The 21,620-nt window shown below is 40.5% G+C and overlaps 1 protein-coding gene across 3 annotated transcripts in view; it reads right to left on the bottom strand.

The window, feature by feature from the left end:
• The window catches only part of LOC105569245 (protein couch potato), an 84,705-nt gene that overhangs the window by 44,850 nt on the left and 18,235 nt on the right, over positions 1 to 21,620 (bottom strand). The window lies entirely within an intron of this gene.

The raw sequence follows: 21,620 nt of genomic DNA, 5'->3' as shown, positions 1-21,620 counted from the left end.
GAAAGAGAACGATAATTGAGTTAATTAACCTAATTGGCTGGTGTAGAGGGAAAGAACAGCAGTCGAGAAATATAGAGATAGGGACACAGATAGACAAACAGAGAAAGAGAGAGAGGGAGAGAGAGAGAGAGAAGAGCGAGGAGGCGTGTATTCAGATTCGGAGACAGGGAAACCGACTTTCTCGATTTGACTCCTGCCCTCGTCCTGCCAGATAAGTCGATAGCTAATTGCAGATTCAATGTAAGATGCCCCGAGACAGGAAGGAGTCGGCCCCCTCGTTCGTCATCCTTTTTAATTTCACGATTAATTCGGTAATTTACGGACGCGATCCCAATTAATTGGCGGCGCAGCCCCTAAAGATCTTTGAAAGCGATTCCCAAAGATATTCCCTCCCCCCCTCGTGATATCGATCATCTTTTCCCGGCTGCTCGTTAACGTCGGTGTAACTGAATTAATCCGATATTATTTCGCCTTCAGCGGATAATGCAAATCGGTTTTTCGTATTGAGTGCCGTTATATGCCGTCGACACGGCAAGAAAGAAGACTAATGCTGATTGGACGCAGCTTTCCCTATTAGCGAACACTTGCATTACGCACAGTTGGTGCGCAGATAATTGTTAATTAAGGGGTCGTTCCACTTTAACATTCCACTTTACCTTAAAAGGAACTTTTCAAAACTTTTTTCAAACTGGCACCATTTTGTTATTTTTAAATAAAAATTCATAATTGAGGTTCAGGGCATAGCGACACTCATATAGATTAATTAAAAAATTGTTTAAATTATGGCAAATATTTTTTTGTGTTACTTAAGAGCGCCCTAACAAATCCCAGAAGGATTTATTTCATTGTATGGTGTATTTACTGTAAAAAAATTGTTAAAGGTAAGCATAGCTTTTGGGCTGTTAAAGTGGAATGCCCTTAAGTGCCCTCGATCCAATAAGAATGTTAGTAATTCGTCTATTACGACGACTAACTTTTTATTATAATATGAACATAAATTTTGGTAACAATTTATATTTAAAATATTCTTATTGCATATGTTAAAATGGATTCGATTGATTTATACAAGATGAATCGATAGCAAGTATTTCATTAAGCCATTCCACGAAAATGACTCTAAGAAATATTTGATATCGACAAGACGCTTAGACGGGAGGAACGTTGATGCGGGAATTGTTCTTCTCGGTGTAATACTTAGTCAACTTTCTTTAACTATTGGCGAATTAATAGCCAGTTTACCGTGCTTCTTGTCACCTAAACTTACAACGCTGATAAAAACCCGGCCGCGTGTAAACGCTAAAGCGCTAAAGCGAGACACGTAACCGCAACCGTGTCGCAGGGCGGGCCCGTCTACTAATGGATGAGACTAAGAGAGTAACCGGTAAAGTTTCGTCGGCCAAGTTACATGAGCGTCTTACACCGACTGGGCCTTAAGTAATTGCTGCGGCTATGTACACACACTCGCACATGCGGCGCATCGCGGGCGTAGGTGCGCAGGTAAGTGCGACACCGACGCTGTCTCGCGTTCGCGCTCCCGCCGTCTAACTTATAATGATCTCCACAGCGAAGCATCAAATTGCCGCAATGAGGTTGCAGCAATTAATAAAGTTAAGAAACATCGCGGTGGTCATAAAAGTATGATGCACGCGCGCGAATCGAATTACAGAGCCCGTCTCTCTCGCTCCGCCGCGCGCGTAATTCATTTCTCGTAAAAGCGCTTTTGTCTCGCTATCGACCATCAAATGCCTCGACAGCAAGTGCCTCAACAGGCCCGCGTGAAATCAAGATAGAATAAGATCAAGCGTGGATACGGGCTATCGAGAAAAAGAGACTGCGATTATGTAAGAAAAGTGAAAAAAATAATAGAGACTATAAGGGCCATAAATAATACTTTTTAAATTCCAAACGTGTACACACGACTGTATTACGTCACCTCGATATGTAAGATCTCTCGGGGAAAAGCAGAAAAGTTGCTTTGCGTCGAAGAAACTATTTAATAATTTTCTGTAAATTGTTTAGAACTCGACGGAACCTCGATAGCTATCGGGACTCTGCTACATTTGCACATTGATCTCGAGTCTGGTAGAACACGTCGATCGAGAAGGAAGGAACGCAAATTATCCTTCTCGGCAATTATCCGATTAGATCGCAGAATAGATCTCCGCCTACTGCGAAGCTGAAGGCAGTTCAGGGAAAAAGGCAACTCGTTAAATCGTGCAGCAAAGTTCCCCAGAAGAATGTAATTGCTCAATACTTCACACAAGCCTGATTTTTTTTTTAATTTTCACGTCAGACTAGATTCTTCCCGTATTCTCGGGAGGGGGAAAAGACAAAGAAAGCAAAAGCCGACAAATTCGACTATTTAAGAACTTGATCAACTTTGTTTCGGAATTTCTGCGAAACCAAATCGTTCCGAGAGTTTGACATTTGATAAATTTCAAGTGACATTCCTACTAGTCCGATTTGCAAACAAGCTTAATCTTGGATACGCAATTATTTTAAATACTAAGTACACCTGCCGTTCCTTCGTCGTCGGCGCTACATTTTCAACAAAAAAGTTGTTGCGATTTACGTAATTGTGTGTTTCTTCTCTTTAACAACGTAGATCGCGAAATCGTGTTGTTGTTCTGCTTACGAATATTACTCGTCCGTTACGCTAATTAAACACAGCACGCATCAGATCTTTATCCGGAAGATTGTAAGTTTCCTTCTCTGCTTCTTCTCCTTCACTTCTTTTCCGCGTTGTGCGTTTCGACTGCGTTTACAATCTTAGATGAGTTTTGTCAGGCGTAGCTTCTAGATGACAATAATTGATCATGGACGAGCGAGTCCGCTCCCAGCTTGCGACTGACCGTGTCGCTAGTTCTCATTGTTTCATCTTGAAAACTATGCCGCGTCACCACTTGCACATCCGCTGGCGGCACTCCTCGCCCTATATTTGCCTTCCCCTTTTAGCGGTCCCTATTATTTAGAAATAATCGTTACAAGGTCCTGCTCTTCGATTAACTTACCGTTTTTTTTCGCGCAACTATAAATTTAGTGACTAAATTTTAAGTACATTTTTTCCCGGCAAGTTTTATTAAATGTAACTTTCTTCACGTTTTTTTAATTTTTAAATATCTTCGTAATTAAAACGTAATTACGTCCAAGTAATATTGAAACTTTGACATAGCAGATTAACGGAACTAAAACATAGCCCTTATCCGTCTATTTATCCATGTGCCTGAAAACTGCTTAATAAACTTCCTTAATAATTCATCGCTCGGAAATTTTATTTAGATGTAAATTAATCCCTGGGGTGACAAAAGTAATTTCAATAGGAGAATATTAATCGTATACTCGGCTTATTTCAAGATTGCACGATTGACAGAAGGAAGGCAGCGATTCGTTACCGTCCCCTCGTTAATTTCCGGCAGGAAGCGTCGAGGACAGAGAAAAGCGGCGCAAGCACGCAAGAAAAATATCAATAATCCCAAACTGATTTGCTCCAGGCAACTCAATAGCCCCATCGTATTAAATTACTTCTTCAGTAATGAAATATTTTTTACCCCCTGATCTTGACAGTTTGCAATATTGTTCTAGCAGTTATAAGTCAGTTTGTATCGTAAATAATTTTACATACTTAAATTTGACGCGCCATCGAAGGTTACATTTTATTTCAATAAATTTTGCTGTAATATATTGAGCTCCGCTTAATAGTATCATCATAAATCACATCGAAATATAAAAACACTTAACAATTAATTGCAAGTAACGAATAAACTTTAACAAATAAATAGAGAACACGCTCATAAAAATTTTTCGAGAACTGTTATAAACGTACAAATCAAGAGAGTAACATTAATTGACATATGTCACTTAGTAAATTTTTTCTTTTATTATTAAAGGAATAAAGAAAGGAGTTGAGAGCTAAGTTTCATACAGGCTCAAAATTCTCGTCCTACTTTCTTTCTTAATCGTACGCCTTGTTTTTCTTGCCAAGTTTATGCTACATCGAGTTAAACTGACACTGTATCTACACCGAAGGTTGCCCGTTTTAATTCCGCTGGGAATGCAGATTTATGGATCGATTCGATAGCGTAAACCGAGAATATTTGTGCTGTACGTATATTATTATCCGGTGCAACAATACAGGCGGGAGACCAGTGTCTGGCTCAAAGCTCATTGCCTCATAGAAACGTGTTGGCAGCGTCGGTCAAACGCAACGGCTACCGCGGATTCGATTAATCTTGAATCAGAATTTACAGGTAATTCAAGAGCACGCCGAGAGGGACAATTTGTAAAATACACGCCTCGCCAGATTCCAAATGGAAATGCGCGGTTACAAACATATCTCTTTACAGGGCAGACGGAGCAAAGCCGTGTGAGATTTATTCAATCCAATGAAGCTTTCGTTCGAACGTGTACGCGTATCAACACAATCACGATCGCGCGTGAATATACTAGCGCAGCCAGTGCACATTCGAATGTGAACGTAAACACTCGTGAATACAGGAAAAGCAGTAATAAAAGACTACATGGGAAATAGTGATAAAATAAAAGACAGCGCAATTTTCTCTCCGGTGCAAATTATTTTATTCTTTCATAACGTGAACGTGTCATGTTGGAAACAACAGACAATTCGCTAGTAAAAATATTCAATGTACTGCTGGCAGCGGTCGAGAATACAAGAATACTGAATCAAATTAACGTTGGCGAATAGGAAACGTTTTTTGACTGTGCGCATCATTCGGGAGCGGATATTTTTCCCTGCGAAATAATAGAAAAGAAAAAATTTTATATATCGTGCAAGGGGCAACAGTTTTTATTTGTTTATATTTTAATGTAATTATTATCAATATCAGCGTCATTTATTTGTAGCATATTTAGGTCTTTTAATACGTCAAATAATTAAAATAAATAAATATATTAATACCCTGCTACTTGGCGTCTGCATATTTAAAAATCGCTCTACTGTACGTTCAGTTGAAAGAGTCTTGAGGTTTAGGTCACTGGAAAATTTATATTTGAGGGATCCAGACACACGGTCGTGAGAGCTGTGTCTCCTATTTTCTCATCCACTTTGCTGCGCTTTACAAAAAGAATTAACGCGAAGCTGTGACAAGGTCGTATCGAACTGCATACGAATTGCGGAAAATGCGTGCTATACGACTTGACGCAGCACAGGAATGCCGCATTTAGAGCGCATCTAAGCAACTTCACGTCTCAGTCGACAAGCCGGCCGCGGTGACGCCGGAACGTGAGAGAACAAAGTTGCGGCCGGTGTTTCCGTCTGCGCGCACGCGGATTTCCGCGTCGTGTTCTCCGGATCTGGCTGTGTGACAATTAAACGGTTCTGCACCGCGCACAACAGCGTGTCTCTTTCATTTTTAACGGTTGGTTCAGCAAGCGCGACCGAGGCGCTGATTTCAGCCGACAAGCAGGACAAAGAGTCACAAGTGCCCTCAAACTAGCACAATCCGATTTCCAATAAGAGAGAGATCAATCTAGATTGTGCGACACTTTACTGAGAGGTGCCCCCTCTGTTTAGAGAAGCCGACATCTAAACGTCACCCGCGAAACCATTTTTCCCCCAATTTCATCTCTGCTTGTCTCTTTGCCACACTTTGGACAATTTGCTCCCCTTCAAATCCTTCACCGCGCGTTGCCGACAAATTTTAGGCGACTGGAGAGAAATGTATGCGACAGATACGCGGGGCTGTGTAGAAAATATTCTTGCCGAATTTCATTTTGAAGGTAACGCACGCGAGAGAGATCGCACGAGAGATTGAGGCAGCATCCCGTAAAGACGAATCAAAAAATCCACGCGGCGAGCCGTCGTAAATCTCTCTGCAATTAAATCGTCCTCGTGATCGCGATTACACACATTCGTGAATATTCACGTCGGCTGGCGGATTCACACTTTTCGATCTAATCTTGCCGTAATTACAGCGGGTGGAATTTTCGAGCGCTGATCCGAGCGAGGCGCGCCGAGGAGCAAGGAGCGTGCTTCCGTTAACGCGGGACGAAATAAAATACCGGAGCTGGGGTTCGATGGGCACAGGCTCGTTTTCAGCGTGTACGTTCTCTACAGATGCACGCACACACAAGGCTCGCACACGACAAACATAATTCGCATCATCTCCTTACGAGCGTATCAGATTTTACAGTGACCGCGTCGCGCAGAAGGCTCGCATCTCGCAAATTTTCTGACGTTCTTTTATCTATGTTCGGCCACCGTGAACTTAAAAAAACATCACAATGCCAAATTTGTCAAGCATTGAAAGCTTGACAATTATTTTTTACCGCCAATAGAATTTTGAACGTGCCAGATGAGATGAACTTATTTTATTGTATTAAAGAACATTGACAATTTAATGTTGTAACATTTAAAAACCTGTTTTAGTTTAAGAGTTGGATTGTTTTTCTAACTTTGCCCCTTTCTAGATTGTAGAAAAAGATTGTAGAAAGAATGTTTCGCGTCGTTTACTTCGTTCTTAAGCACTTTCGAAAAGAACTCGATACCTTTTTTTAGAGATAATATCGTATTGGTCTTCGTAATAACTAATCGTATTGTCGCGTAATTAGGCCACGTAATATTCGGGGGAGGAAGGGACATCGACTCTTGCGGACCCGAGAAGAGAATTCGAGGAATAGCGAAAGTCAGGGAGTTCCGAGAATAACGAGATCGACTGCCCTAATTTTCGAGCAATTAATTGTAACGCGTAGACTAAATCAAGCTCGAAAGCGAAGAAATTTCCTCTACACCCATCGTCCCACCTACATATATAATTATCTCTATTTCAAATAATAAAGAGCGTGAGTAAAATTTGTCAGATTCTGAAATATGAATCTCGCAGAGGAGTGCACTTTCGCAATCAATTAACTCTTCAATATATCAAATCTTTATTACGTTCGAGAAGAAGCTACTATTATAGAACATAATAAGTGTCCCACCTATGACAAAAAGGTGCACTGGATCAAGACGCTGGAAGCGTCGCACCGCCATTTTTCTTCGCCTATCTTTATTCTTGCCAGAATTTTGGTGGTGTGGGGTATAATTAATAATAGATCAACCAGAAGGCGAACTATATCTTCGAGCCTTTAAATATAGTCTCGCACAGGAGTGCATCGCCGGGGCTGCAGCGGTGCAACTCTGTTAAGTAATACCAGCGATAGTAATCGTGTCGCATGAAATGTCACAGAGCCACCAGATGTTCCTGTACATTCTGCGGGAGATTTAATTGCAAAGTTACTTAGCTTCGAAAATTCGATTTTCAACTCGACTTCGGGTAGTTTCTGTTTTTACGGAGGAATTTCATTTGAGACTCATCTGTCAAGGAAATTTACGGAATGAAGTATACCGGGGGGAAAAAAAGACGTTTAAAAGTTGAACGATTGCAGCGAACGATACATCCGTTGGCGACGCGTTAAAAAATTTAATTCAAGCCTTATAGATATGTGTGACCCAGATGCGTTAATGTCGTGAAACACATATAATCAATATGTGTATCCGAAATAAAGAGTATCAAAAGGGACTGTCAAAAGATAAAGTAACGAATGTAAATTGTTTATCGCTATTTGAAAAATTGGCAAATCATCGGGTTGTGTCCGTGTGTGTGTGGAAGGCCACTTCTACGAAAGTTATCAAATACAATAAAAATTGACCCTGTTTTATTCGCTTGACACATTTAAACGCGGAGCTTATCATCGGGGATAAAAATATCGGAGAAGATCGATAACCACGCGCAGGACGAATGTGAAGTATCGCCATTACGCAGATCACATAATGCCAGCTGTTAAATTACGTGCGACGATACTACTGTAAGGATAATATAAAGCGCGCTATTAATTATCCCCCTTCATACGCGAGGCCACGGCCATTATCCTTCCCAAGGAGAAACTCGAAGCGGTGTAAGTAAGTGGCAAGACATAATTAATAATAGGATCGCTAGGCGACGTGCTATTTTTACGTTCGCTCGGATATAACGTCGCAGGGCTTTCGACGCCGATATCGAGCGGATGCCGCGCGAGAAAGAAAAGCCCGCTTGCGTTCGCACCTTCGCGAGCCAAGAGAGCGTCTCGCACCCGTCACATCCCCTCGGATTCGAGTGTCACGGAAGCGCACAAGTGTCGCCCGCAACAAAAGAGCGGAATTAATCGCGAAATCTCGGACACGCACGTGTTGAGTCTTTCGTCGCGGCGGAATTACGTGCCAACTCGTTGCTGCGCTAAATCACAGTTTCGGTAAGCCGCAAGATCGCACTTGCGTGCGGCGATGCAGACTATCGTTTTGTAAGACGTCCCCCGTCTGTCGGAAGTGACCTCCTCTTAACGAAAAATCATTTAACGAGGTAAACAACTCCGTGGAACTAGAAACGTGACAGTTTATCTCATACCAATTTGACCGGATGTCGGGGTTATTTTATCCGCGCGTTGCGTAATATTGAAACTGGCCGTTTAACCGGACTTATAATAAATTCGCTTACGTATTGTCGACAATTTTTCGATAAATCCGACTTAATTGTATTAACGATATCTTTCTCCTCTTTGAAGCAGTAGACCGGAAAGCTATCGATGAAGCAAGTATTTTAGAAGATAATCTGGATTCAACACACCGCGTTCCCTCTTGAATATATTATTATATATATATGTTTCATAAGCGATTGATCAAATTAAGACTATCACACCTACAAAGCAACATTAACTATGACAAATTAGTCGAATAGAACTACGCTTTGTCACTTTACGACATTATTAATTTGCAACAATTTACAGGAAAATGAAGATTGCAATTTTTCGTTCGCGTGCGCGCGTTCGTCTCGTAAAAAGAATAACTGCCCTTGCGATTTACAGTATCGTGTCTCCAAAAATTTATTGAAATTCTTTAACACGCATTTTCCTCGCATTTTCTAATTGTAAAAAACTTAGAAATTATTGATTTCTAATTAAGACAAGTAATATTTCTCTCGATTCTCCATTTAAAATATGCATCTTACAATATTCCGTAATCAGTTTACCCTTGACATTTATTCGAACGAACATCACGTCCGGTTACAATCTGCTTCAATCGTTTTCCACTAACAACTGCCGTAAGTGCCTTCTCTTGAGTTTCCTCTACTTGATTTTGCACACAAAGCGCTCCCTTACATTGCAAATGAACTTCCGATCGTATGTTCATGCTTCTGTGTTCTTGCTCCTCTTATCACGAGCTTATTCTTCCACGATGCGGCTTTAGTGCTCTCTTCTCTTCCGTTTTTTTTCACACGAAACTCGCTTTCTCTATTCATACGCAAATCTAATTGAGTCATTAGATTTGCAAATAATCTATTCATTTTATATTTCATCTTTTACATTATATATTATATACACCTGTATAAATGCATATGTTCCTTCGTTTTCGTGAGAAAGAGCATACATTTCTATTTATTAAGACATACTAATTACACGGCGCTACGATTTCGCAGTCTTCTTTTATTTATTATTAAAAAAAAGAAGTCGTTTTATTACAGCCATAAATATTCATCTACCTGACTATGCATTTGCGATCAAAAGAAAGTGCTCAATCCGTCCGAGACACCATGTATATTCAAGCGATTCGAGTTCCCGGCGTTGCGAATGCCGGAAGCAACGGGGTTGCATTAATATATCCCGCAATAGCAGCGTGGAAAGTAAGAGTAGTGATCAGCACAAGCCAGTGCTATGGTCGCTGTAGTCCAGCGAAATGAATGTGAGGATCGCGCACATGGTGCACGTTACAATTGGTTTGACCTCGCACGCTTTCATTATTGATGTCGCAGCGCGCTGTTCTTTACTGCACTGTGACAGGAGACGCTATATCGCGCGGCAGCCGCCGTGGAAACAATTCTCCTACCTTTTGTGAAACGTTTCCCCCGCGATTTCTACGAAACGCAGGAAATTGTGGCAAAGTGCCCGACGGTCGCGTGAACGTTTCTCAACCTGCAAAATGCAGATCGCTCGCCGGTTTTTATGCGACCGAGAAGTATCTGAAGCTGCCACGAAAAACCACTGTAAATACCAAAGTCGCTACCGGACGTTTACGAGTTCTCTACAGAGAATACAGTTTGTAAGATTTTTAAAACCCGCATTTCTTCATCCGCCGGTCCGTTCGACATTTATCTTTTTCTTTTACCAAACTCCCCCAAAAAAGTCGTAGTTTTCTTTTCTCGCTATATATTTATATGTCAATAATCTCTTCGAAAAAATATTACAAAAATATTCTTGACGTGCTATATATTCTTCAGAGAATAAAAACATTACAGAACATTCGCAAGGATCGTGTTAAACCTTTCCCGATTAACTTTCCAGACACCATAAATGAAACTTGTTTAAACTTGCACACGTTTCTGGAGAGACTGACCCGTGCGACTGTTCAAACTGTAACGACTGCCGGACAAACGATACCTCGGTAATGGTGTAAAGCATGTCTATGGGGTTACAATTCAAAACGTGACGAGGACAAAACTCTTTATTGACGATTTCGCGCAATAGAGTGGCCGAAGGGAACGTCATTCCCCGGCATACCGGAATAAAATAACTCCCTGTGAAAGGTGAGAAGGTAAACTGATCGTGCGACATTTTCTAAACGATTCTCTGATCACGATTTGTCGAAACGTATTTGACGCGTTTGACCTATTGTCTTCATTGAACAGATATCGCAATTCGCAGGCAAATCACGATATAAAAATAACCGTTGAGTTATCGATTTTAATGTTCGATCTAATTACCGCCACACGAAAGAGTCAGAGTGATCGCAATAATGATATTTCTATGGCCTGGTAGTTTGTAAATACAATCGTTCAATATTGAGTTTCACGAGTATTTTTCTCACAATAATGATGGATATTACTCTCGCGTTTAATACGTCAGGCTAATGGATGTACGTAATCGATCCAATGCAGATAATTTGTTTATAGATGTGTTTGAAATTCACCAATCTTTCTCTGGAAAAAAAAGACAGAAATTTAGGCTCCACAATTAGTAATCGAATTATTTTGATTGTTCGTAACTCTAATCTTTTACGAATTTTACCCCGCGTAACTAAAAATTGCAGCTAGCTATTCCATCTATTCATGGCATATTCAAGATTTTTAAGTAAACAATTCTCTCAATTAGTTCTGTCGATATTCAGTAACGCAAAGATAATTTTCACTTAAGGGGATGCTGGAGTGATTCTGCACTTTTGCACCTTTCTAACCTAAAAACTGTCAGTTCGCGGAAACATTTGTGTAATATACAAATTAAATGGCTTACGTGTACAGATCGAAAGCAGCTTGCTATTCCGGTCAAATGAAAGAACAATATGGCATCACTGAAACTAAGTTTGTAAGTCTAATAAAAAATAATAGTGAGCAACACACATACTACACGTACTGTAGTTTCAGTGATGTCATATTGTTCTTTAATTTAGCCGGAATAGCAAGCTGCTTTCGATCATCTGTACACGTGCCATTTAATTTGTGTATTACACAAATCTTTCCACGAAACAGACAGTTTTAAGTGCAAAAGGTGCGAAAGTGCAGAATCACTCCAGCATCCCCTTAAGAGACACTAACCGAAATTTTTTCCAGAGTAGAGTTACGAACCATCAAAATGATTCGATTACTAATTGTGGGCCCCAAAATGAGTTACTGTCTTTCTTTCCCCAGACTTGTTTTTCGATTTTATGTTTCTCTTACGTGCCCCATTCTTTTGCACGTACAAATTTGTACGAATTGAATTGAATTGAAAATTTGAATTAATTAAATTTGACAGATTTTCATGAATGGAAATTATGAGATAACTCAATCACGAACGATTAAAAATAAAGGAGAATTCGCTTATTAAATTTACTAATCTCAGGTGGGAATAGATAACGATTTCATTCTTTCAAGTCACAGTGGTTCCTTCGACTTCAATTATGTGGCCTACTTTTAAAAATACCTTTTGTTAGTATTAAAACGATGCGAAAAGGGGATAATGTTTGATAAGTTTTTTTTCTTCTTAGAAAAACTCAATTTCGTATTAATCGAAGAATCTATAGATGAAGACCTATGAATGTCGGTTCTGAATTATCCATCGGTAACATGAGAAGTCAATTTACGATCCAGATGCAGGTATACACTTGACGATTATATTCTAACATAAATTAGATACAAGTATTACAGTGAGATTGCAATACATTGTTTGAAAACCTACAGTATAACAAATAGTACTTTGTCTAATTCATGGCAACATTTTTCAATAATATACGAGTTTGATCGGATCGATTTAATATACCATTGACTTTACTCTTGAGGGAAAACATTTTATTGAATTTACACGCGTTCGCGACGAGACGCGTGCATCCGTCGTAATAGCACTATTCATTATTAATGACACAGCCCGACCGACTGAAAGAAAGTTCTCCCACCGTCGAGTCAAGAAAGAAAAGTTCGCGGTGAACGTTTCGCTGATGTAAGAAATTCTAAGGGAAGGCGCGGGCATGCAAGAGTATACAGTCCAGGCCCCTGGCCTGGAGCTACTACGAGTGTAGAGTCGAGGGCAACGAATAAAGAGAGGCAAATAAAGAGGGGGGAGAGAACGTGTTAAAGAGAGAAAGGAAATGTCTATGTCAGAAGGATAGGATAGGTTTGCAAAGAAGAGAAGAGGATTGGCGGAGGAAGGGAGAAAAGGAATATTAATGAAGAGAGAAAAGAGTGCACGGGAGGATGGATCTACATAGAGGAAGGAGGTAAGGAAAGAAAAAGTGTACGCGAGCGTGGGAGAAACAGGGTCAAAGGGAGAGTGAGAAAAGACGGGGCAGAAGCAACAGGAAAACAGGATAAACTCTGGCACGGGAAGAAGGAAAGAAGATAGTGTGTACTGAGTGATTGAGCGAGAGAAGAGTCGGAAAAGAGGATGCTGTAAGTGGAAGACAACGGTATAGCGTGAGCAGAAAAGGGGGGGGGGATAGAAAGGGAGAAAAAGAGAATATCGAAAAGGGAAGAAAAGGGTAACGCCGCGGAAAGGAGTGCAATGGAGTGAAAGAAGGAGGGAAGGGAAGAATCCCTGTATTCTGTCAAGAGAGATGGAAGGGTCGCGCGGAGAGATGAAAGAGTTGCAAAGGAAGCAGCGAGAGAAGGACAGGATCGAGAGAAGTGGTAAATGATTGAAGTTACAAACACATATACAGGGAGAGGGGGAGAGAGAGAGAGAAGAGCGCAGAAAAAGGAAGAAAGAAAGACCAGGAAGAACAGTAAGAGCATACCGGGTGTTCGAAAGTTTGTATGACAAATTTCATCTGCAAATCATTGTCTATTTTAAATCGATTTCTTTTTAGCAAAACTTTGATGAGATATCGATTTCTCAATTTTTATTCATTCAACCATCTCAGTAAGTAAAGTTGGAATTAAAACTTTGCAGGATTTGTAGACTACATTGAAATTAAGCGAAGAATAAACTTTCATAAGTCAATTCGTGTGATTATCTTATCAATTATTGTCTAGCTTTGAAAACGTTGATAACACGGTAAGTCTCTTTGAACAGAAATTAACCGTGCAATTTACTTAAAGAAACGGCAAGTGTTCTTTGTAAGAAATTGATCCGGACACCCCGTACATACACGTACGAGCGGCGAAGGGGCGAGCCGGGAGGGTTCGAGGATGACGAGGGTAAAGAGGCCGAGGGGCAGAAGTGAGGTCGAGCTGGCGACGTCGTGTCTGTCTCGACGCTCAGAAACGAGGGAAGCCGACGCAACGGGCCGATCACTTATTCATGCGCTCCGAAATGATTCCAGCCTTGTAACCGGCCGGTGCGGTGCGGTGCGAGTCGCAGTTACACGCGGCTTTGAATTAAAACGTCAGTCTGCCATCCTTGCGGCGCGCCGCGACGCGCCGCCTTTCACCGACCGAGATTCGCGCGACCGATATTACATGAAGCGAGGCCCACGAGCGAAGTGCAGGTATTTCCCGACGGCACTTCCGGACACACACGGATCCTCGGCTGCGCGAAACTACAGATCGGTTCAAGACCCCGGCGTTAAATAATATACATTAATGTCTTTCCAATGTTTCACGCGAGCGAGACAAAAGTTGCTATTCTTGTCACAATTTTCAAACAGATATGTGTCTGGATCTAACTTGCTCAAGGAACAGATTCTAATTATACGTCGAAAAAAAAACATGCAAAAGAAAACGAGGATCCAACATGTCTTCTCGTTCTGAGAAGATCTTCCCGTTCTCTGATCTTAATTTAAGCAAATAGCAAAATTGATATAGTTTTCCATGTGCTTGTGTGTAAAAGGAAAAAATTATTATAATAAGAAATCGGAAGATACAAACTAAAAATGTGGAAATATTTTGATTTGACGACACCTTAAATCGAGAAAAATTACGTGTATTTATAAATTTCAAGATAGAATCTTCGAACGCGTAGAATTGAAAACCGTAAGCTAGAATATAAAAGAAACACGTAATAGGATTAACGTGAAAACCGTTAGTGTGCATGTATTCATTTAGCCACGATGCAGAATGAGAGTTCGTATTTAAGTATCACGCTTGAGAAAGTGCTTCTTGACGTTATGGCACGCGCGCGAAGCTGCCCCAACTTTTTTCATTAATTCACAGTGCATCGTTTGTCGAAGAAATTTCCGACAAAGCAGAAACGCCAGCTAATTAAGGGCGAGTCGTGAAGACAAGCACAAGAGAGGTGTTTACATTCTCGGAACTTAATTCGCGAATCGCTCAGACGCATATTTTCCACAAAGATGAATCGCTATCAGCTGTTTAGCACCGTTTACATCGTGGCAAAATTCCTTGAAACCTGATTCCATATTTCATAACTGAAGCAGCCGGTATTTATTGCTCTGCTCCTTGAAGGTGTAAAAAAAGAGACATTCCATTACAAATTTATCTGCAATAGGAGCAATTTGTATGAAATTTTGCTACTACAAAGTATTATATGGGGACATTGAATTAATAATGTCTGTTAAATGTCTACTCTTCTAAAATAATTCCTGCGTCGATTAAATAAGCTAAATAAATTAATATTTCAGTCAACGACTTAACTTCTTCCATCAAAGTTAATTGACTTTTCTATATTTTTCTATATTAAATTATATCGACATCGCGTAACGGATGCGCTTGTACGAATCTTACGGTCATCCAATATCTTCCAATTTTTTGTTCCTTTTCCTGCAACGACCACATGATTCACGTATCTGGTGTAATATCTCACGGAACATTGTTCAGTATAACATCGTCCCATGGGAGTTTCTCTGGGAATTTAGCGGGAGTTATACTTGAAAACGGGCGTGCCTGTATCCTAGCAGTTGTTAACAATCCGCGCTCATACGTGTGCTCGTATCACTGACACACACACACACGCTCGGACTTCACCCGCTTTTAATCCGGAGTGGGTATCGCACATTTTAATTCAAAACCTCGCGCTATTTATGACGTTACCGCGTTGCCGCAATACGTTATCCTACGTGAATGCGCGGGGCTCGTATTTTCACGAGGACTTCTCGTCCCCGCGCAGATCTCATTCAAGACCGGCATCAATCAGCTCATCTTCAGTCGTTTAATTTACACACGCTTAAAGGCTCTTAACCTGCCCAAACGAGATTTTAATATACAGCCGGGCGGGAATCCAAGAGATTTATGGCCAACGGGCTACCCTTCTCAATTCATAAAATAACAATGTGCTGAAAGGGCACTTTCCTGACGCGATTAAAGATGCATGAATGATTGTCTGAAGAAAATTGGAGTGTATTAAATCACGCTCCGGACGGTAAAATTTGTGACTGATCATTCCCCTCGTGTGAAAGAGTTACGACGTTACAACAGCGTAAATGTGTGGTGATTAAAAGCGCGCAATTTATTTACTTACATATTCCAATAAGAATTTAATAAATATTGAAAACTCAAGAGATTGCAAAATAATAGGACGCAGGTTTAACGCGGGACTCGTATACCTATCTTCGACGTTAATCTCTTTTATGATAGAAATTATATAAATCTTCTCTTCGCTTTTGGGCATAATTGCATCCGTAGACTTGATTAAATCCTATTGTGTCTCGCTGAAATTGCGAACACGTCTAATCTCGTGTATTTTAACGCAATGCAATTTACAATTCCAGCTTAACATCTGCGATTAAGAGCGTGCTTGTCGATTTTACGTGAGGCTTTCACGACGACGTCTCTCAATGCGCGCTCCGTTTGTACAGCTTGTACAGCGCCGGCGAAGAGTGTGAGCGGCTCTGAATGGCATAATTGTTCGCAGACACAGATATCTGATTAGATATTATATTAGCGAGCGAGTAAACTCGCTTAACCCGTTGCGCGAATTACAGAATCCATAGCAGCCTTATTGTTCGGCGTAACCTCGGCATCAGGCATAATTACCGACGCAGTGGGTGATTAATCACCCACTGGTCTGCTATCGGGGACGCCATTGGCGGAAGTCATTGGCTGAATCTTGTCGGATTCCCGTTTCCTCGCGCGAATTTCCGATACTTGTTAATCCTCCTTGGCGTCAACCGCCTCGATAATCGTCCGGCGCATTTCTCCAAGAAGGAGAAGCGAAAGATTGCAAAAATAAAACTCACCGGATTTACATCATTTAACTCTCTTGCATATCAAACGCGAAGATACGTCAGACACAGCGCAGATAAATTATAAAATTTATTAATATTTTAGTACTTTTTTTTAGCATCAAGTAATTAAAAAATTAACTGCACTCCCACTCGCTCATTTGTCTCTCAAACTTAGCATCGTTATAATTGTATGTACCAATTTATACAAACAGTAAAATTAACGCACGCCGCTTTATTAAATTTATCTCCACAAAACACAGTACAGAAAAGTTATGCCGACACCATAGGAAAACCGCAAGCGTGTCCCGGTATTTTTAAAGCAACGCGCGCACGTTGATGGAATAAAATTTAAATACCCCGGAAGAGGGCCGCGTGTTCGAGCGTGTTTGCTCACGCGCCGTTTCACGTGCACGTTCCAGCAATTTAGTGACAGACAGTTCGCCGCGATGGTGGAGCATTTTATGGACGAATTTTGCCGCCGCTGTAGACTCTCGCGGAGTATCGATATCGAGACCGGAATTTTCGCCGCTGCAACTCGCCCTCGAATTACAAGATACCGTTAGACCGCCTATTGATTTCCAAACAAACAGCTGGGCGTGAAAGCATGTCTCATGTTCGAAAGGAATCTCCGCGGCTGCGAGAAAGGCCCTGCAAGTGGTCGCGTTTTCCCATCCGAGGGTGCAATTTGATTCTCACATTTATCCATTCTATTTATTATCTCTCACACTTTATTTTCCCTCCCGCTGTGAACATTATATTTCGTGCGATCGGCATGTTTCCATCCAGTTGTCATTGATTCGCGACGGATTTCCGGTACACTTACTTTCATTATTCTTGTTACATTTTTCTATCGCCATTTTCTCCTGTGTATGCTACTTCGCTACTTTCTATTTTTCTTTCATCTGCTTTTTCTCTTTCCGTTTATCTTTTTAAATGACTGAAACAACATTACTTTCATGTTATAATAATGTTGCCTATTTATCATTTTTGTTAACTCGCAGTTTTATATTAGTCTCTCCACTGCCTCTTTTCTTTCTACCAAATGCAGAATCATAAACATATTGCACGATGAATTAACAATCATACTTTCTCAGCATCGATTATCGAGGTTTCCATACTAACAGATCACAGATATTTCCTTGAAAGAAAACAAGATTAATTGTGTCTCTTCTGCCAAGCGTAAAACCGTCCCATGTACTCTATGATTTCTAAGCGTCACCCATCGACTGACCAGTCAATTTTCTACTTGATTTACAGATCTTTTATGTCCTCGAAGAAAATATATTTCGTGAGTTCGCGATGCAACGTAATTGTACGGTGAAATTAAGCGGAAGAAATTACCGTCGACAGCCCACGTACGTCATTCTCAAAGTCGATAAACGCGGCCGTCGATCAAATTCGACATGCGCAATGATACATCCGTCGACGCGGTTGCAAAGAGATATCCCCGCGTACCTCTCGCCCGGCTCATGCTCGCAACGCGTGCCGTTGATCAGCTGGTCCGTTATCGCACTATCGCATGTCGATCGTAAAATCTGACGTAATTATTGGTGCGCGACGCGGTGTTCGCGGCCGATTCCGGTGCGCCACCGTAAAAACGCGCGTAAACGTCGGCGTTAAAGCCAATGCGCGAATAATACAGCGAGGCGGATAAATTAAAGGGCCGTAATGACACTTCCGTGTTAATACTTGTTCGCAACAATGCCGACTGAGGGAGACGCACAAAGCGTGCGCGTCCCGACGTACACGTGGCTTTATGCGTCGCGTATAGTTACAGGTGACAAGAATATTCCACTAAGTTGGAAGTTAAATTGCATACGCATATTCATGCGCACAATGTGACATAAGATTGGTCCTCGCGGTGAAGTTAAGTGATAAATAAGTGACAAATACGTACAGTACCCTCCGTAAGTTTGGAAACACTTAATAAAAGTGCGTAATATGAAAGAAATGCATAATAAAATCGATGTATTTTGCTTTGTAAGTGTTTACTTAACTAAAGAAAGCTAAAACGGAGACACACACGTGAACACGACAAGCTTTTGATAAAGATTTAAATTGAATTTTAGATTCCTCAAAGTAACCACCTTTTGCTTTAATGACTGCCTTGCATACTCGCGGCACGGATTAACTTTTGCAGTGATTCAGTCGGGATACGTTTCCATTCTTGCTGGAGAATCTCCCAGAGATGCACTTCGAGGTTCTTTTAAAGAAAATTGTGTAAACATTGTAGCATCTACGATTATAACGTAAAATATTTACAGTAAATATTAACGAAACCCCCTTGTGTATTTTTAATACCAGTTCCACTTAATTGTACACGTGAGCCGTTTCAAAAAATTTGTAAAAAAAAAGGAATTTGTCACAAGATTTCAAAAACGATTTTATCTCGAAATACAACCAGTATCGATCTGTTTATTTGCACCCGTCAGATAATATTTGTAGTTTATTTAACTGATTTTTCTTTTCCGTCCCCTTTCTTGCACATTCAACAATACAAACAATTATTGGAGATTTAGTGAATCAAAGCGAATGTCATAAATCACGCCTACGCAAACGAGGACACAACAGCTGCGTGTAACAGTAATTCAGCTTACTTGCAACAAGTTTCTCTCGAGTAATACAAGTCCGTATTCGCATATGTAAAATTATGCTTCTTCTTTCCAGCAACGTTTAATTTGCATCCCTAACAACTTGCTTGCTTTGTAATTCTCAACAAAAGTATAGAGCATAATTATGCTAGTTATTAGTTAATTACTGGCCATAATATAACGACTGGACGCAGTCGTTACAGATAATTACGTGGCAGTTAAGATTTAGCTACTTTCACATTTATCCTGATGCATCGCGAAAATGTTTCCTCTGCGTTAAAAAGCTACAAAAAGTCTTTCTCATAACTCAAGAAAATATGGAAAAAGTCCATCTTAAATTTTATTACGCTACGGCAAAATGTAATAAAGCCTGATTGAATTGATCGCGGGAAAAAGTTTACTGCGATGCAATGCATTTCTTGTGCGTCCATATACAATACACACACAAATGATATTAATGATTATAATGCAACTGAAGTATTAGAATGTATTATATTATAATAACGTAAGATACTTCGCGGATAAGATACTCCTGAGAATAAGCGGTATCACGAGGTAACCCTACAGGCCGACAGTGGCACGATAATTAATCGGACTGCCGCGACAAGCTTTTCGTCTCTGATTCTCTCATTGTCCCGTTCCACACCGCGTCCTCCTCGAGGGTTGCCCGGATTATAATAGGGATTTTAATTGCACAAAGGGAATCGTTAGGATAAATCCGGTTTCCGGAAAAACGACGTGCTCTCCAGAAAGATCAACGACGTTTTAACTGCCGGGTTCCCGACAGTGGTGCAATTAAATGACAAATTCGTCGGATCGAGTCTCAGAAAGTCCACTGTCTTCTTCTTTTTAAAAAGAGGCGGCGCATTCGTGAAATACCTCGCGATCCGAGAAATTATTCGTAAAGATGGGGCTTTGTTTGAGAGCAAAATGCTTCCGCGTCGTACGCGGTTAAAATTGTACAAATATAATTTTAATATTATCTGTTAAAGCAGAAAGCTGCATAATTAAATAATTAATCGTATATAATTAAATATGCATTTCTATCGTCTATAAAAATATATGTTTTTGTATATCAATTTAATATAAATTAGTTCTTTAGTGCACTGCACAACTAAATATTTAACTTATTCCATATTATTATACGTATGTACGCAAACAAAATATGATATTACACGGAGCTACCAAAAAATGAAATGGCAATTTACTCGTTTCAGATTAAAATTAAACGTAAAAATAGCGCGCAAAAAATTTTTTCCCGATCCTTTTAACACTCCTGTTATATACTTTTCATACAAAGTCAAGAATGGGTGATTTATAATATAATTAACACGTCAGAAACACGTAAGGAATTTTTTTTCACAAAAATTAGCTTACATTATTCGAACCGCATATTTTTAACTATCTATTCAAAGTTCTCCTAGATTTTGCTATTCATGCATTTAAAAAGTATTATCAATATAAATTTACAAAGAATGGTCCCAATCTGTCAAGTCCTAACCCGTTTTCGAGCACTCTTATCGTAGGGTAAGAATCGACCTAGATCGATCGACGAGCATTGACGAGTGCGACTGTTATATCAGAATGTACTCGCCTCTAGCAGTGACGCACGACCTGTAAATGTCACGGGTAATGGTGGGACATAGAAAGGAAAAAGATTCTCGCGGATATTTGCGCTTTATTTGGGGGCCGTCCAGAGATTTCACGGAAACCCGCGGCGCTAAATCGCGCGTCCTTAATAAATTTTTCAACGTGGATTAACAACATTATGGAGGATCGCTCGGTTTGTGCGGTTAATCCGTAATTGGAAAATTCCAGCTTTCGTTGCGTCAGTGCCGCAGCAGCTTGCAGCAGTTTAATTTTTATATTGACCTAATGGAATGCCATATAAAGTTCGCTTTCTGGCGTAATTCATTTTTTATATACAATAAAAAAAAAAGAGGGACACGCGCGTCACAACAATTTAGCACGCGCTCGCAAATTGCGCCAATCTCCGGGATAAAAGGAGGCATTGTTGCGCATTGTCATTTGAAAATAATTTCAGCTCAATTTCTCTTTTTCCTAAACGCGTAAGATAATACCATCAGCGTATCAATTGCATTACGTGCGTAACAACGGGTTGGCGAGATTGCGTATAAGCCCCATGAAGAAAAGAGGAAAAATGGAAAGCACTGTCGTGGATGTCATGAGTATAATCTGTTTAAACGAATATTAGAGTTTTACAAGCACTTATCGTGCGTTTCACCGCAAAAGTCGGAAAATGGAAGGGTAATTACGAGAGTTAACTTCGCCGACTGAAAGTCTCGAGGATCGCTTCCAGTTTGCTGCTAATTTATTTGCCGGAATCCGCTCCCGTTTCTCTTCCTATTTTCTCTTTTAAGAAATTAGACGCGTGTTACGCGCGAGTCTGACTTAACCGTTACAAAGCCGACGTAGCGCGATGTAGAACGGCGTTATCGTACGTAAAACTAGAG

This window comes from Vollenhovia emeryi, unplaced genomic scaffold (assembly GCF_000949405.1).
Source record: "Vollenhovia emeryi isolate VEMERY1.0 unplaced genomic scaffold, V.emery_V1.0 DF939125.1, whole genome shotgun sequence".
NCBI lineage: Eukaryota > Metazoa > Arthropoda > Insecta > Hymenoptera > Formicidae > Vollenhovia > Vollenhovia emeryi.
This window is presented reverse-complemented; position numbering and strand designations above follow the sequence as displayed.